Source organism: Eumetopias jubatus, unplaced genomic scaffold (assembly GCF_037043125.1).
Source record: "Eumetopias jubatus isolate StellerSeaLion01/CBP00866 unplaced genomic scaffold, mEumJub1_p1.0 scaffold_6, whole genome shotgun sequence".
Classification (NCBI taxonomy): domain Eukaryota; kingdom Metazoa; phylum Chordata; class Mammalia; order Carnivora; family Otariidae; genus Eumetopias; species Eumetopias jubatus.
In genome coordinates this window covers 5,369,720-5,385,717 of record NW_028274812.1, presented here as the reverse complement: position 1 = coordinate 5,385,717, position 15,998 = coordinate 5,369,720, and the positions used below count along the sequence as shown (strand labels likewise).

Here is a 15,998-nt window from a genome sequence, read left to right as displayed (position 1 = left end):
TTGAGAAAGATTGGTATTAATTCTTTTAATGTTGAGTAGAAGTCACCAGTCAAGCTGTCTGGTCCTGAACTTTTGTTTGTAGGGAGTTTTAAAATGACTGATTTAATGCCCTTACTAGTAATTGGTCTGTTCTAATTTTCTATTTCTTCATGATTCGGTCTTGGAAGGTTGTATGTTTCTAGGAATTTATCCATTTTTTCTAGCCTGTCCAATTTGTTGGCATATAATTAATTTTTCATAGTAGCCTTTTGTGATCCTTTGTATTTCTGTGGTATCAGTTGTAGCATCTTCTCTTTCATTTCTGTTTTATCTGAGTCCTCTCTCTTTTCTCTTGGTGAGTTGAGCTAAAGGTTAATGTTGTTCCTATTTTTCTAAACCAGCTCTTGATTTCATTGATCTTTTCTATTGTCTTTTTAGTCCCCCAATCATGTATTTCTGCTCTGACCTTTGTTATTTCCTTCCTTTTACTAACTGCGCTTCATTTGTTCTTTTCCTAGTTCCTTGGGGGTGTAAAGTTTGGTTTATTTGAAAATTTTTTTTTCGTTTCTCTAGGTAGGCATTTATCACTATGAACTTCCCTCTCAGGACTGCTTTTGGTGCATTTCATAATGTTGGTATGTTGTGTTTCCATTTTCAATTTGCCTCAAGGTGTTTTTTTAATTTCACTTTTGATTTCTTCGTTGACTCATTGGTTGTTCAGTAGCATGGTGTTTAATCTTCACATATTTGGGACCTTTCTAGTTTTCTTCTTGTGACTGACTCCTAGTTTCATACTACTGTGGTTGGAAAAGATGCTTGATATGATTTCAATTTCCTTAAAATTTTTAAGACTTGTTTTGTAGCTTGACATATGATGTATCCTGGAGAAAGTTCCATGTGTACTTGAGAAGAATGTGTTCTGCTGCTTTTGGATAGAATGTTCTGTATATATCTATGAAGTCCATCTGGTGTAACATGTTGTTTAAGACCGATGTTTCCTTATTGATTTTCTGTCTGGATGATCTATCCAGTGATGTAAGTGGGGTATTAAAGTCTCCTACTATTATTGTATTGCTGTCTATTTCTCCCTTCAGATCTGTTAATATTTGCTTTGTGTATTTAGGTGCTTTTATGTTGGGTGCATAAATATTTACAAATGTTATGTCCTGTTGTTGGATTGACCCTGTTATCATTATGTAGTGCACTTCTTTGTCTCTTATTACAGTCTTTGTTTAACTTGTTTTTTGTCTGATATGTCTACCCCAGCTTTCTTTTGGTTTTAATTTGCATGGAAATTTTTCCCCTTCCCTTCACTTTCAGTCTCACTATGTTCCTATATCTGAAGTGAGTCTCTTGTAGTTAGCGTATGGATGGGTCTTGTGTTTTTTTTTTTTTTTTTTTAATTCATTCGGCTACTGTATGTCTTTTAATTGCGGAATTAGTACAACTTACATTCAAAGTAATTATTGATAGGTATGTACTTATTGCCATTTTGTGAATTGTTTTCTGGCTGTCCTGTAGTTCCTCTGTTCCTTTATTTTCCTTTTGCTCTCTTCGTCTGTGGTTTGATGACTTTCTTTAGTGGTATGCTTAGAGTCCTTTCTCATTATCTTTTGTGTACCTATTACAGGTTTTTGCTTGATGTTTGAAACGAGGCTTGCATATAAAAATTTATGTTTATAACAATCTTACTTGAAGATGATAAAAACTTAAGTTTCTAATGCTTTCTAAAGCTCTTCCCCATCCATTACTCCATTTTATATTTCCACTGTAAAGCTCAACATTATTACTCCCTCCGTGTCTTTTGTTTTTGATGTCACATTTTATATCTTTTTATTTTGTGTATCCTTAATTACTATAGTTACAATTATTTTTCCTACCTCATCTTTTCACCTTCATACCAGCTTTATGAGTGATTAATCCACTACTTTTACTGTAAATTTACCTTTCCAGTGAGATTTATTCTTTCACACATTTTCTTGTTTCTATTTAGTATCCTTTCTTTTTGGCTTAAAGAAGTCCCTTTAAGAACAGTTTATTAGTGATAACTCCTTTAGCTTTCGTTCTTCTGGAAAACTCTTATCTTTTCCTCAATTCTGAATGATAACTTTGCTGGATAAAGTATCCTTGGTTGGAAATTTTTTTCTTTCAGCACTCTGAATATGCAGTGCCACTTTCCTCTGGCCTGCAAAGTTTCTACTAAAAGTCTGCTAACAGTCTCGTGATGGTTTCCTTGTACATAACAAATTGTTTTCCTCTTGCTTCTTTTAAGATTCTCTCTTTGTCTTTAACTTTTGACACTGAAGTATAATGTAACTTGGTGTGTTTCTCTTTGTGTTCACCTTTTTTGGAACTCTCTGGAATTCCTGGTTCTGGATGTCTATTTCTTTCCCCTGGTTAGGGAAGTTTTAGCCAACATTTCTTCGAACAATTTCTGCCCCTCTTCTCCTTTTGGGACTTCTATAATGTGACTTTTAGCGTGCTTGAGATTGTCCCGTAAGTCCTCTAAGTTATCTTAACTTTTATTCATTCTTTTTGCTCTTCTGATTGGGTGATGTCACTGATCCTTTTTTTTTTTCTTCATCCTGTCTGCTCTTGAACCCCTTTAGTATATTTTTAGTTCGATTATTGTATTATTGTATTGTATTATTCAGTCTGCTTGGAAATTTCTTTCCTTCTTTTTTTTTTTTTTTGACTTTTACAGACTGTTTATTTTCTCTCAACCTTTTCCATTTCTATTTCCATTTTGTTTGCCTTTGTGGAAGAGCAGCTTAAGACCACTCAGTGGTTGTTCCTACCTATTCAGTGGCCTGAGCAGTAGGAGCTGCAGACCAGTCTTCAGTGGCCGGCTGGGCGCTCCAGTCTTCAGTAGGGAACTGCTGAATAGGCACCACGGGCACCTGCATGCCTTCAGACCAGTCTGCGACTTCAGGCTGAGTAGCAGTGAACTCAGGAGCTGGAGCTGTCCATTCACCCTGAAATTCCTCCTTGGTCACAGCCTTTTCAGCAGCGGCCTGCTCTTCCTTTTCAATCTCTTCAGGATCTCTGTAGAAGTAGAGATCAGGCATGACCTCCCATGGGTGTTCACGGGAAATGGTGCCACACATGCCCAGAACATCCCTGGCCAACATCCGCCACATCAGACCCACTGAGTGAGCTCCTTTGTTGTTGCAAGGGATGGCAATGTCCACATAGCACAGAGGAGAGTCTGTGTTACACAGAGCAATGGTAGGCAGGTTAACACAGGACGCCTCTGTAAGAGGCTGGTGGTCAGCCTCTTCAGTTCTGTTCAGTAAACACCAGAAGTCTCGGCTCCCGGAAGGCTGCCTGGATCTGGTTAGTGAAGGTTCCAGGAGTGAAGCAGCCAGCAATAGGAGTGGCTCCAGTAGCAGCAGCAAACTTCAGCACAGCTTGCTGGCCACTATTCCTGGACGATGTGACACTGACATCAGCTGGGTTTTCAATGGCAACAATGGCACGAGCTGCCAGCAGAAGCTTCTCCTGGGTTCTCTTCAGATTTATGATGTAGATACCATCACTTTTCCTTTTGTAGATGTACTGTTCCATTTGAAAGTCAAGGTTGGTGCCACCTAAATGGGTTCTTGCTGCAAGGAATTTGAGGACATCCTCCTCCTTCATTCGCAGGACATCAAGGGCTCTGGATATTGTGAAAGTTTCCCTTTAAGTTACGACGGGAATGCAAAACAATGCCGTATGGACCCTTCCCTGAGTAGCTCAGAAAGCTGCTTGGAAATTTCTTATATTTTCTATCTCTCTGTTAAAACTCCCTGTGTTTATCCATTCTTCTCCTGAGTTTGCTGAGTATCTTTATGATCATTACTTTGAACTCTTTATCAGGTAAATTACTTATCTCTATTTCACTAATGCTTATTTTCTGGGATCTTATCTTGTTCTTTTGTTTGGGGCATATTCCTCTGTTTCTTCATTTTGCTTGACTCTGTTAGTTTCTATGCCTTAGATGACATTGCCATCTCTCCTAATCTTTAAATGTTGGCATTGTGTAGGAAAATAACCTTATCATTCAACCCTGCCTTAGCTGTTGGTGGTTGTCTCTTGAATCCTGGTCATTGTCCAAGCAGCCTATTTTATTTTTAATAGCTCCCAGTAGTTGAGGGTGTGCCAAGACCAGTCATTGTCCCCAAAGGGGAGGGGATCTCATTTAGCACCTAGATTCAGGCTGATTAGAAGCCAGACCCTCTGGCGGTAGCTTTTAGAGAATGCAAATATATATAGTTATCTGGGATTGCAAATATAAGCCCTGCTGGCCACCAGAGCCAGATGATCTAGAAGTGTCCCCTGGCAGCACTGACAAATATCAGCACCAGAGAAGTGTATAAACTCTTTTCTTTAAGATACCAATGAGCTAGAGCAAGGCAGAGGGAGAGAACAAAGATTGCATCCACTGTTCCCCATTCCCTGAGAACACTTCTATAGGCCCTTCTAAGTGAGCCAAACCAGAAGCCTGTCCCTCAGGTCAAAGCTCCTAGACAAGCAAATATACCTCTTTCTCAGAAAGACGGGGGATATGTTTCAATCTGCCATCTAAACAGTGCCCTAGGAGAGGTAATCTGCCAATAACTGTTTCTCTGATTGTTACAGTCCTGTGGACCCAGGAATGCAAACCCCCAGGCCTCCATATCCTGGTGATCAAGAGGTGTCCCCTGGGTTGAAGCTTCAAAAAGTGTGTCACCAGATGTAAAAACTGGGGCATGAGATGTGTGAGGAAGCTCCTCTCTGGGAGCTACTGAAGCCCTGGCATGTGGCAGAAGAAAAGTGTGAAGATGACACCCACTGGCTGGAGTAAAGCAAAGGGGGAGTATGAGATGGACCCTACCAATAAAAGAAAAAAAACAACAAAAAGGAAAATAAAAAAGAAAAACAGGAAAAGCAGACACAAAAGAAGAAAAAGAAACACACACCCCCCCCCCCGACACACGGATGGCGATGGTACCTGCTGGCTCTAGCAACAGAGGGAGAGCAGGAAGGAAGATGGTGCCCACCAGTCTCTGGCCCTGGAGAGTATCCCAGGAAGCCCCTGCTCCTCAGACCAATACTTTAAAGTTAGGAAATGAGTCTCTTTCAAATAAAGTCTGAACACTTTTCAAAAGGCTGCTTTTGTGCTGGGTCCTGTGGCAAATGAGTTTGCATACAAGCCCTTTAAGAGCCATCCCTCAGCTCGCCACGGCCCCATGGGGCCTGCAGGGAGAAGCCCCATTGGTGTTCAAAGCCAGATGTTTGGGGGGCTTGTCTTTCAGGTGCCAGTATGAAAAGCTGGGGTGCCTGATGTGGGGTACAAATCATCCCTCAGGGAGAAACTTCAGGTTTTGAGTTCCTTCTTCATCATGGGTCACTGCACCGTCGGTGGGTTTTATGGTGAAGTTGCATCTCAGCCTTTCCGGCTCATTTTGATGTCATTTCTCTCTTGTGTGCCCGATGTGAAGGGATTGCTCTACAGTTTTTAGGGTTTTTCAGAGAAAAATGTTTCATATATAGCTGAAGATTTGGTTTGTCCATGGGAGGAGGTGAATTTAAGAATATTCTGTGTTGCCATCTTGAACCAGAAGCCTGGTCATGTCTTCCCTTGACCTAAGACTTTTACAGGAGTTCAGGGGATGGGGCAAGATTGGGCCCAGAGCCCCTGGGTTATACCCCAAACTGCCTCTTCCCTCCGAGGAAGGGTCTGACACTGTGTCACTTCCAGGAGACTCCATGGTCCTTTTTGCAAGACTACTCCTAGCATCAGGCCAGGATTGCCAGTGCCCCAGAGGTCCTCAGCATGGTGCATTTTTAGTGTAAGGACACAGAATAGGCTATTCCCAGGGTTTTAAAAAAATGGTGACCCTTACATCCCCGGATGCTATCTTGGATCCTTGTATTGTGTGCCTGTTGCCAGGGAAAGGGCAGGGCCACCTCGAAGGGAAGAAACTCTGCTGGGTGTTGTGCATACAGATTGGTGTTAAATTCAGTTCTGTTAAACATCTTTATTAATGATGTGGAAGTGGGGTGTAAACAGAACATTAATTAAGTGCCTGAATACTAAATTGGGAGGTGTTGCAAAAGACAGACTAATCACTTTATCATTTACTCAGTGTATGGAATTGCACAATTCAGTGGATCTCCTGATTAAAAGTGGAACATATCTTTGTTGACAACACTATTTGCTCAATTTGTAGCTGGCATTTTGGTTGGCTTTCTTCACATGCATGTTCTTATGCTGGAAACCTTTCTATTTATGTTAGCTTCAGAATGATGAGTCATCCTATTTGTATATTAAGAACCCAGGAAGAGAGGACATATTTTTGAAAGGGTGAGGTTATAAACCGTAGCAGGGACAGAGAAGGACATACAGTAGTCAAGTCACCTCAGATGTCTGAAGACGGAGGTGTCTATCTTGACCCTCGGTGGGGCCTGTTTTGTTCCTTATACCACAGCTACTCTTCTAGTGAGTGTAGGGCAGGTGAAGAACCTAGGACACTCTTTATACCCATGGTATAGATTTGGGGTCAGGAGCCCTGGAATTTAGTCCTCATTCTGCATTTTTCTGACTCTGTAGCTTTGACGAAGTCATTAAACCTCGGTGAGCCTTGGTTTCTTTATCCGTGGGAAGGGAAAGAATATGTATGTCTCACAGGGCAATGCTCAGAGATGTAAATAGTGTGATATTCTTGAAAGAATTTTCTAAACTGTAAAACTGTCCAAAGTTAGTATGACCTTGGATTAATTTTCAGAGAATGAGGCATATTATCCAAGTGCATATAAAGTACTCCAAATAATTATCAGCAGAGCGGCCAAGAACATTTAGAAATATGGATAGGAAATTCAATCTGGAAAAATGCTAGTTAAATACTTAGGGACAGTAGAAAATTGGCAGGGTTTTGAGTTGGCATAATTAATTCAACTATTTTTCAAATGCTTGGGTTCAACAAACTATAATGAGTTTGCCAAGCACCTTTTCTTATAAATTTTGGATCCTTTGTTTGTTTCAGCTAAAACCTGATCCATAAGCTTCTGATTCATTTACACTTAATTTGCTAAAAGGCTATTTGTCAGCAGCACTCAGATGTTCCGGAAACCTGCTGGGCCCACCAAAAGATGCTTTCCAGATTTCTTTCTTCAGAAACGTTACTGGCCTGGTATGCAAAGGATATATTTAAACATTATTTAGTCAAAATCCTTGTTTTAAAAATTCTTGAATATATATATATATTCTTGAAAAATTCTTGAATATATGTTCAATAATTTTAAAAATAAGGATATATATACATAATATTCAGGTGGAATTTATTGCTTGACTCCTACCACTCATCCGTCTCTCTCTTAGCAGTTCTGACAAAGTATAAGCAAATGCAGACATGCGCTAGTCAGAGCCCAGACTATGAGCCCCGTTAAGGGAAGTCTGGATTGGAGAGGGTTGGAGAGGTCCCCCATGGAGGTTCCCATGTCCTTGCCCTCACCCAGAGGGTACTTGACATGCCTACCTGCAGGCACGCTGTGAAGAGCGGAGCCTGGAGGAGTTAGCCTGCCCAGGCTGTAGGCCGTGCACACGCACCCCCGAGCTGGGGTGGGCAGTGGTGCTGCGTGGCATTCACTGGCAATTTTGATGGATCATCTCCCTTCCCACGTCCCATGGGCTGCTTGCCATGAGGCTCTGTTTCTGGGTCCCAGATAAGAGTCTCCAGTCTACTCGGATGCCAGAAGCCTTGTCTGCTCATCAGATCTTCTTCTGCGACAGGTTCCCTTCTGTGGGGGTTGGTGGATTATATTCAAAACAGAGTTGCAGCAACAGAATGACAGAGAATGACAGAGAATGAGTTGTGACTGTCCCCTCCCCTCCCCCCCCTCCCCCCGCCAGATGCTCTCATGAATGATCCTAGGACTCAAGGACCACAGCTGAGTTTCCAGTGTCTGTTATTCCTGCTCTGGGGTCGTAGAATGAGGCTCACACCCTTGCCACTCAGCTGTCAAGAATAAAGCATTAACAGTGCTCCCCTAAAAAGGCCTGCTGAGGGGACAACTTTGTCATTGTAAGTGAGAAATGCTTTCCTAAAGAAGACAGAGCAGCACCAACTTCTGCAAATGAATCCAACCTGATCAGATCATACAAATGTATTTCTACATGCATGCACAATGTAGTTACACATAGCGTGCACACACGAACGTATTTACAAAGTGAAGGAGACACAGGGAGACCTGGAATGGAGAATTCTGTCTCCTTCGTTTCTTCTGACCAAGACGCCGGTCACACTGGAGTCTCACTCGCCCTAATGGCCTCCTTCCGACGTAATCACCATCTCCAAATACGGTCACCTTCTGAGGTACCAGAGAGGGAGGTCAGGACTTCAACCTATGGATTTGGGGGAGAGTCTGGCTTGGGCTGCCCTCGGGGGTGTGTAAGTTCTGAGCACAGCAGTGGGGGCCGGCGGGGAGGGAGAAGGAGCCGGCTCGGACGAGAACGGACACGCCATGCACGTCTCTAGGGAAGCACGTGGCTGCGCAGGGACCAGCTGCAGACTGTCGCCGTTCCCCCGGGGAAACCCGCCAGGACCCCGCTCCTGGCACCAGAAGGGCCCTGACAGAGACAGCCCTAGCCTTCTTTCCCACAGGGGGCACGGATTTGGCCCATAGAAATGTGCTCCCCTGGCTGTTTTATGGGACGGCTCTGAGTGCCTAGAGATGGGCAGCGGGGAGAGCAAAACTACAGCGTGTCCCAGATGCCCAGGTTTGTTTGTGTTTGCTATGCTTTGGGATTATGGTGATTAGTGCTGTTTGCTGAAAGCTCCGAAACAATTCCCCTTCTATGCATTTTTTTTTTTTCCTGAAATGTAGTCTTTGAGCCAAACAGTGTGGTCCTCGCCCTATGTTTGTTAAAAAGGTTAGGGAAAATGTCATCCAACCCACAGTCTGGAAAGGCGCTCTGAGCAGCGGGTGGAGGCTCAGTGGGCATTTTCCTGCAGTCTAGAACAAACAGAGACTGTAACCTTACAGGTTCCGCGAACTGCCTGCCACTCTCTGGGCTCCGCGAGCAGGTCCCACACACGGCACTGAGGCTGAGTGGTGTCCCTCCGTCCACCTCCCTCCACCTGCCCCAGGCCTGGCTCTCCATCAAGCCCTTCTATCTGGCTGCCGGGCTCGGCCAGCACCGTCTTGTCTCCCTGTTGCAGCTTCCTTTGGAAACCCTCTATTAGATTTTAAAAGCAGAAACAGCCAGTGGGGAAGCGGGGAACCCTGCATTCAAAATTTTATGAAGAAACTAAATTTTAGGTTGCTTTAAAGAATACATAGTATTGCAATACGAAAGCAACGAAAGAGTAAGAGGCAGATGTCTTTAGGCAACTCTTTAATTCATAAATGAGAATGATTGAATGTGAGTATTTACAGTGAGCATTTTCTGCATAATACTAACTGTACTGCATGCTTAGCAAATTCATTTTACAAAGATAGTTCAAAAGCAAATGTGAATCTGGCTCTACCCAAATTGTTTATATACATACACTAACAATGTCCAAACGAATAGAGTAGGATTAATAAGGTTTTACCAATCATGGCTATAGGCGGGATTTAAATCAGCCGTGTTTGATCTCAATCAACAACAGTGGACACAAAGAGATTCATTTAAAAGCGGTGTGACTAAAAACCACTTTTTAAATGAGCTACATTGTGCAGGCATTTCCATTGTACCTAATTTAAAAATGAGAGCTTATACTTGAGAAGGCATTTCCTTTTGGGCGGGGGCTGCAAAACAGCTCTCCTTTTGTTGGAGTAGGCTTGCTGGGGTAGGGGGAGGCAGGCAGGGCCACCTGGGGTGCCAGGCTGCCCAGGCAGTGAGCACTGCCCGTTGCTTGAGGCACCGTCAAATGGACCAGTCATGACGGCTCATGGCTCACGTGGTGACCTGCATGCAGAGCCACGCATGCTGTCCTCAGCCACAGGGATACTCCTGGCTTGGCTCTGTCTGCCCCTTGTTTTCCTTCCAGCAAGCTCTCATTAGGCAAGAATGTTGTCTTTTCTGATTACATCGCATATGCGCCTAGAAGTGATGAAAGGAAAGAAATCTTGGACAGCACATCGTACCCCTTGTCCGGGTTTGGGCTTCCCACCTCCAGGAAGGCTAAGTGACATGTATCCCAAAGAAACTGACTGGCATTTAGGCTTTGTCACCTGAACTCCGATGACTGTGAGACACTTAATATAACCCCTTTAGCCTCGGTGTTCTCATTTGTAAGATGTAGATAAAAGAAATAAGCTTAGGGTGAGGATTTCATTTTTTAATGTGTATAAATCCCCAAACCCAGTGTCTGGCACACGGAGGGTGTTTAATAAATGATAATTGTTATCAGGGTCTGTTTAATTTGGATTTATTTCTATTTTGCTTCCTTTTCTACATCTCACGTCCTGAGGTTGTGCGCTCGATCCCCAGGGGACAGCCTGCCTGGCACTGGGGGGAATCCCACACTGGAGTTCGCTGGGGGCTGGGAGCTTGTTCCTGTGCTTTCTGGGGTCATCTGAGATGCTCTGTAAATGGGGTACAGATGAGGCCGTCTGCAAGACTAAAGCTCTTCATGCTCTAAAGGTCTGCATGAGTCCTATAGTATATGCATATTGCATTTTGAAAGTTGTTTCCTTCGCGTCCACATTTAGTTCACACTGGGTAATAAATGGGAAGTTAGTAAGCTGAATGTTATCCAGCTTGGTGTTCAGTGTTAAGAATTTTCTAGGTTGTCACCTGCCAGAGAGCCTCCAGAACCCTGAGCTGCAGTTCTGTTCCCTGGACACTTGCGCCTTCTCTCAGGTGCCCCCCGCCCCAGAAGGGTGGTGTCGGATGCAGAAGCAGCAACAAGGGCTGCCTTGTCCCATGGGATGGACGATGGGAAACTGCCATCTTCATAGAGTGGGTTTGCAATTAGAAACAGTCTTCTAAGAAGCTTGAAAAATTTCCAAGTGAAATGAGTGAGTCTTGTGATTCCCGAGCATACTTAAGAAAGCAAAAACAAAAGTAGTGCATATCCTTAACCCTTGATCTTAATACCTCTGAAGAAACAAAGTGTGAAGTTTTCACTTTCGGAGTTCAGGGATTAAACACTACTGCATGATGATGGTTGTTTTAAAGGTGTGAAGAGGGGCGCCTGGGGGGCTCAGCTGGCGGAGCGTCCGACTCTTGATTTTGACTCAGGTCATGATCTCAGCGTCACGAGATCGAGCCTCACGTTGGGCTCCGCGCTCAGCACAGAGTCAGTTTGTCCCTCTCCCTCTGCTCCTCCCCCGACTTGCACTTGCACTCTCTCTCTCAGTGTCAAATAAAAAAATAAAATCTTAAAAAAAAAGGAGTGAAGAACTGTCCATCCCATTCTGTATATTCAGGGAGCTTTGAAATGAAAATATGGGGACAGCAAAGTCCTCCACAAGCATCCCTTAGGCTCGCTCCCAGAGACCAAACCCAGGCTGGCCAGATGCTACCTTGACGTGGAAATCCTCGCACGCCTGGGGGTGCTGAGCTGTGAGAGGTAAGTAGGGAAAGGTGGGGAGGGGAGTGGCCTCGTTGGCCCAGCAGCACGTGGCCATCCATGGTGCCAGCTCGAGGTGGCTGCTTAAGTTACAAACCTTTGCATCTTATGAATTCATTTTGGCCCTGGAGAATCTGTCACAACCGTGCTCATACTGCCGTTGGAAGGGAAGAGGCATGAAAACCAAACTGGATGATTTCTCTGATCCTCGTTCTGGAAATGTTTACACCGATTTTGCCTCTCCATCAGAGATCATAATTCAGGTAAACTTTGAGATATAAAGAGCATCTGACCTGGAACCAGACCCGGACTTAAGTGTTCATCTCATCCCTTAAAGCTGTGCAAGCTTGGGTAGGCTGCTTAACTTCTCTGGTTCTTGGTTTACTCATTTGTCCAAGTGGAATGAATGGCGCCACAGGTTTCCCCGGACCCGTGAGAACCGAGGAAGACAGGGGCTGTGCAGTGTGCCTCAGGAACTGTTGTGGGTCTCAGGGATGCTGTGGGGACAGGAAGCTTCCTTTTGAACCCAAGTACTATTTACTCAAAGTTTCAGACCCAGCTGGAGGGTCAAGGGTGTCCCCGGGGGCTCTCTTGAGTCTCTTCTGCAGGCATGAGGACCTGCAGAACACCCTGGAAACAAACTCATCCTAAGGCAAAAAAGTGAGAAATGAGAGAAACGCCAGGACAACGGTTAATGGAGGGACAGAGGAAGGGAATTCTGAATGGAGGCGTGTTACTTGTCTTTTCCTATGCCTGCCTTCTCCACTCACCCTCCTACGGCACATGCGGAGGGGAGGCCTCGACAAGACTGAAAAACAAAGAACCACCTCTTGAAATCTCTGGGCCACCTGGTGGCTTTGCATGGACTCATCCAAAGGGCCAAAGCACCGAACGGGAGAGAGGCCTTGTCCAAGCTGGTTCCCAGCCCCAGCGCCAACTGCACGGCTGGCAGCCCGTCCCTGTCGGCGGCACCTCCTGCCGTGGCTCTCACGCTGTGTGTGGTTGGAAGCAGGGACAGCACTGAGAGCCTGGCCAGCTGCTGGACTCAGCAAGAAGCAAAGCCCTTGGCCTGAGTGTGTGCAGCCTCTAGAGGGAAGCGGGACAGACATTCTTTGAGTTACCGGTGGTGCAGGTGGAGAGAGGGCCAAGGGATGTCGCTGCACCAGAGCACCCTAAAGAAGGCGGGGAAGGGGGACAGGGCAGATGGTGATGTCTCGTGGCACCAACAGAGCTTGTTTATGAATCTGTCCCCACTGAGGACTTGGGAGGACTTGGGGTGGAGCATGGAAGTCTTGCAATTGCAGGGGAGGACGAGAGAAAGACAAAATACATACTGATGGCTTCTCCCAGTAGGAGGTTCTCTTGCAGAACCTGCCGGGAGTGGCCTTGGGAAGCCTGGCTCACATGACAGGTGTCATTAATGTCCAGTTCTCAAAATACTCTTTCCCTTTCAAAAACAGGTACCTGTGTGTTTTTGTCATTGAGTAGAAATGCTTGTCCTCCTGATAACTCACAAACGTCGAAATGGTTTTTTCTTCCTGACCAGGACTGCAAAGGGATTGGGGTGGTTGCGTTGCCATGGCTCAGAGAGCAATCCACTGGCAAGTTCTGGAGTGGTTTCACTAGCAAGGAGGTGACAGCACATCAGGAGATGCAGGATTTTTCTCTGTCTTAAAACCTTGCTATCTGGTTGGGAAAATGAACACTCCACATGCAAAAGGCAATTCATATTAGCTTTGAAATTCAGAGATAGTTGGCACGCCGGAGGAGGCAGCCTTATCGGAGAGGAACGGTGCTCCCTATTGCAGGCTTCCCCTGGCGAGAGGAGGGGTTGTGATCACCACCACGTGTGTGCAGAGGCACCGTTCCCAGAATTGGAATGGTGTTGCAATGAGCTTAAATATGTTACCTTTAAAAGATATTCTCATTTGTCTGATTCAAAACAAACCTGAGCGTTGCCTGCATGTAAACGCCCCGCAAACACCTATTTCTAATAACACCCTAGTTTCATTCATTTGCCTCTGTCTGCCCCCTGCTCCCTCGGTGTATATTTAACACTCACATTATTGCAGAACAGCCTGGGATGAGCCACTTAGGATCGTCTCTGTTCCCATTACACTTATGTCTCTTATTTAAGGATGCTAATTCTCCAAGCAGCTCTGCACCGCCTCTTCACTCCTCTGGATCCTGAAGGCGATGCTAATCAGCCCTCCTAACAGCTGTCTCGGTATCCCAAATGTCGCGAGAACATTCCTTCCTGCAGTAGCGGCAACACTTCCAGCCCGCTGCTATCCTCACATCCACTCCTTTCTCTTCAATCGGGACTTCTCGCTGGAGAGCTATTTGATGTCTGGATTCTCCTACTCTCTTCCCTTGCCAAGCATTCCCTTCAAGTTATCAGTGCTGGGTAATATTTGAGCCTGGTTTTTTGGATAATAACCATGGGAAGGGAACTAGAGCCTTGATCTCTCCTGATCACAAGCCATCCGCGTTTGCAGGTGTTCCCTCAGGGCTGTCGTGAGGTTGCTTAGAGTGCACAGTGCCTCCACGAGAAAGGAGACCCGTGGAAAAACCATGAGGTCTGGCCACTGACTCCTTCTTCCGGGCTGCCTTCCCTTCATGTGACCAAGGTCCAGGGCCTAACTCCCCAATGCCTGGCCATGCACCTGCTCCTAAGAAGCTGTGGTTGGTTTCCTTGGGAAGCAACTCCTTTCCTTAATTGTAGTCTGGGGGCTTTCCCTTCTCTTCAGGTATATTTTGCATGGTAAGACAGTTCAAAGAACTGTTTGCCGATTTTCCACCGCACTACCAACTCCAAGAATCTCACGCCTGGATCCCTCGCCTTCCCAACAGCTGCTCATCCATTGCTGTGATTGTCTTAGCCTCCTCTAGGCCAACGGGAAAGAATGGAAAGGACCAAAAAAAAAAAAAAAAAAAAAAGAGAGAGAGAGAGAGTTTGTTAGAGTGGAACCCAAAGTGTGGTAGCCGGATGACATCCCTGTAATTGAAGTATTTATGTGTCTACATAGTTTAGTGTCATCTGCAAATAAACACGAGGTGCGCAGAAGTGAGTCTATCACACCAGAGCAGACACCTGCTCAGGCGGGTCCACGCTTGCAACCTTGTGACTTTTCTTGGAAGGCTGGAAGGATTTTCTCTCCTTGAGTTCCCATTAATTTAAATCAAAACTAAAGTTCACTGTGTCTCTCTTCTGCTAGTGACATTTTCCACTTCACACATTGTCAACCTCATTTAACATGTTGCTACTCGGCTGAGGTCACCTCGGAGGGGAACGGCGCACCCCAAACAGCCGTGGCTCTTCCTTTGCCTCCTCCCTGCCTCCCCCTCCCTCTCCTTCCCTCCCCCTTCTCTCCCAGGAGGCACTCCCTGTGCTGGAGGCCCGAGGCCAGGGGTGTGGTCTGAGGAAGCTCGCCATTGGCATTGCCCACTGCAGACACCAGTGATGGCCAGCTCCCTTCTCTCTGTTCTTCTGGGCGTTTCCAATGGACTCAGATGTCGGGATCGCTTCATGATAAAATTAACTTAAGCAACAATCTGCACCATGGAGCATTCCCTGGAAGGCCGGAGAGAAAGACCAGAGGTAAAACAAAACAAAGGCGAGGAAATGATAATCCACCAAACAAAGGTCAGCTGAGAGTCCGTGGGCCAACTCAGGGCCAGGATTGTACTCTGTTGTACAGGGATTCGTTGTCAGCACTAAAATAGTGTCTGGAGATATCATTTAAAAATTCAGACTTCTGGCTCCTCTGTAAATATCAGTCTGTCTGCCAGTGCAGGGCCTGTGTTGCCCTATGGAAATGAGCTTGTTGGCCTTCAGTGGGGCTGACTCCGGATATGCCACCCTCCCGAGAAGACATCCTTCACTTAGTCATGGACCTGACCTATCCCTCTTGGCATTCAAGCTCCCAGCTCCTGCCCTGAATTTGGTAATGCTGGAGGCTCCCATCTGCATGGGAGGGTGGAAAAGCTTGCACACAGTATGTATTTGATTGAGGCTTATTTCAATGCATACCTGAAAGTCAGAGGTAGCCTTTGAACACTTCTCATGATGAGTAGTTCCCTGGAAATATTTTTTCAAAAATGAGAAAGCCAGCTTTAGAAAAGAATCTAGATTTCTTCTCCCTAGAGTCAAATATCACACCAAGAGCAGAATTCACTGAACTCAACGCATACCCACTGGTGTGTGTTAATCTCCCTTTGTAAGGCAGGCACTGGAGTGACTGTGCCTCTCTCTCCTCACCAGAACTCAGGCTCCCTGGGCAGGAACTTTGTCTCCCTCCCTGCCCCAACCCAGAGCCTGAGACATACACTTTTTGAATTGAATGTTGAGTGAATGCGAAGACAGAGGGAAAAATGTACCAGGCTCTTCCTTCAGGTGGACATCTAAACACAGAAGGGCAGGGGAGATTTCTCCAGTGTAGGCGAGAATGAGGCAGGGTGGAGGGCCCAGCATGAGCAAAGGCCAGGGAGTTAGAG

The 15,998-nt window shown here is 45.5% G+C and overlaps 1 pseudogene; it reads right to left on the bottom strand.

Moving 5' to 3' along the window:
• Nucleotides 1-2,750: 2,750 nt before the first annotated feature.
• Nucleotides 2,751-3,604, bottom strand: LOC114209227 (small ribosomal subunit protein uS2 pseudogene; annotated as a pseudogene).
• Nucleotides 3,605-15,998: the final 12,394 nt, after the last annotated feature.